We start from the raw sequence: 2,235 nt of genomic DNA on the forward strand, positions 1-2,235 counted from the left end.
CTATTATAGCAAAATATCTGAGGTAATTAATGTTCATGGTGCCTTGTTACTGAAATTTCATTTGCCTGACTCTCAGGGTGGAGATATTTGTCACAGGAACAAAACGTGGTTTCACAGGTACCAATTTATTATTGATGCTACTACAATTATTTTGCCAGATTTAAGGAAAGGTTTTTTTTTTTTTTTTTTTTTTTTTTTATATATATAACGACAGGGAAAGTTTTTAGATGATAACTGGGTTTAAGCCCTTCTTCTGGTCTGTTGTTGCTAGTGAGTCAGGCTGCAAGTCTAAGGAATGAACATTCTTAGTGTTCAGTTTTCATAAATCCAGGACCAAAGGTTCTCACAAACCTCATTCAAATTTAGAAGTAAGAAGAGTTTCATTTTCAAACTATCTTCAAAACAAAGATAATTTCTTGTTCTTTGTATGTCACCAACCATTATGAATCACACAAGTTATGTCAGAAAGTAAAACTAGCAAAAACAGGACAAAACTAGAACTTGTTTAGAAAAAGGCGAACCCCACATTTCCAACTTGCATTTGCAGGCATGTCTGAAAGGGACAAAGACAAGTGGATATTGGAAAGTTATACTCAGCAGGAGACCAACAGAAGAGTGTTGGGGACAGCAGGAGTGAGGACTTAGATGGGATGCTAAGATGTGATAAATTGTACCTTCTGCTTCCCCTGGTGACCTTCTACTGTGGGACTGAAGATGGAGCTCCTGCAGTGAACTATTTCCCAGAATCAAAGAGAAGTGCCCATCCTCTCTCTGTACCTCACTCTGGCTCTTTGTATTGACATTACCTGGTAGGAAAGCCATGCACAGAGCATTACATACATGATAAAAAATGAAAAATTGGTTATCCCCAGAGTTCTTCGGCAGCAGGAAGGCAATCAAAGTAAAATGGTAAGTGCCATGAGTGCTTGAGATGTTGTCTGTGGACAAAAATGGAACGAAGTCAGAGTGCATGGAAGGACACTGTTAGAGCTAGTACTAGTGCTGGTATTTCAGCTCCATGAGGGTAGTGATCGAGGGCTCTTGTCTTTGCCACTCTCTCTAGTATCTGGTGCCTTATGAGTTACTCAATAGGTTCACAAAAATCAAGCTTTATGTAAGTGCCTATTGAACAAGCCAATTGAGGCTGAGGCTCAGAGATGGTTCTGGTAAATCATAAGCTTACTGATAACAACTTTTACAACCCAATGTAAGGCATCTGTTTGTCCTGTCATGCTACAGTCTTGAAGAGAGACAAGACAGAGTAAGCCTAAGACAGCAGGAGAGAGCTGAGAGAATTCTTTTTTTTTTTTTTTTTTTTTTTTTTTTTTTTTTTTGGGTTCTACTTTGGCCCACTTCTCTCTAGCTTATAAAAAAAAAGGAGAATATTGATTTTGTGACTTCAATATAACTTGCACAGAAGCTTTTCTATTTGAAATTTGTGTGTATGTATATGTCTCTATGTATGCTGATGTACATATGTGTGCTGGTGCATGTGAAGGCCAGAGGTAAACTTTAGGCTCCTTTAGGTTTCTACCTTGCTGTTTGAGACAGTATCTCTCACTGGTCTGGAGCTCATTGAATAGGTTAGGCTAGCTGGCTAGCAAACTCAGGGTTTCTGCTGTCTCTGTTTCTACAAAGCTAGGATTAGAGACACGTGCCACCAGGCTTTGCTCTGTCTGTGTAGGTTCTGGGAACTCAAGTCCTTATGCTTTTAAGGGAAGCACGTTAGCAATGGAGGCATCTCTTCACTTCAAAAGAGAAATTTGTAAAGAAAGGTCATGGTGGAACTCTTTTGTGCCATCTTTGATCTCATACACAGGACAATCCAACCTAAGGATTCTCAACGGAAGAGATTGGGGAGTGATATACCTTGAGAATGGGTAATTTAATCAGGACCTAAAGCCAGCATTGGTACTCATTCAGAAGTATAGGTAAAGAAGTGGTTGTGCAGTTTTTCTGTTTTGTTTTGTTTTAGTTTGGTTTGGTTTTGATCATAATGGGATTATACTGAATAGAAAGCCAGATGAGAGGGGCAAAATGTGGATAAAGGGAGAAGTATATGACCCTATTTTTATATTTTAAAAAAGGACCAACACCATTTATTTGAATGTTTATTTATTTTTTTTTGTCAAAGAAATCCATGCAGAGAAAGAGAAAAGAGGGAAACATGACAACCATGTTCCAGCAGTCAAATGTAAGAAAATAATTTGGCACAACTTGAAGGTTTTTTTTTTC

Source organism: Mastomys coucha, chromosome X (genome assembly GCF_008632895.1).
Source record: "Mastomys coucha isolate ucsf_1 chromosome X, UCSF_Mcou_1, whole genome shotgun sequence".
NCBI lineage: Eukaryota > Metazoa > Chordata > Mammalia > Rodentia > Muridae > Mastomys > Mastomys coucha.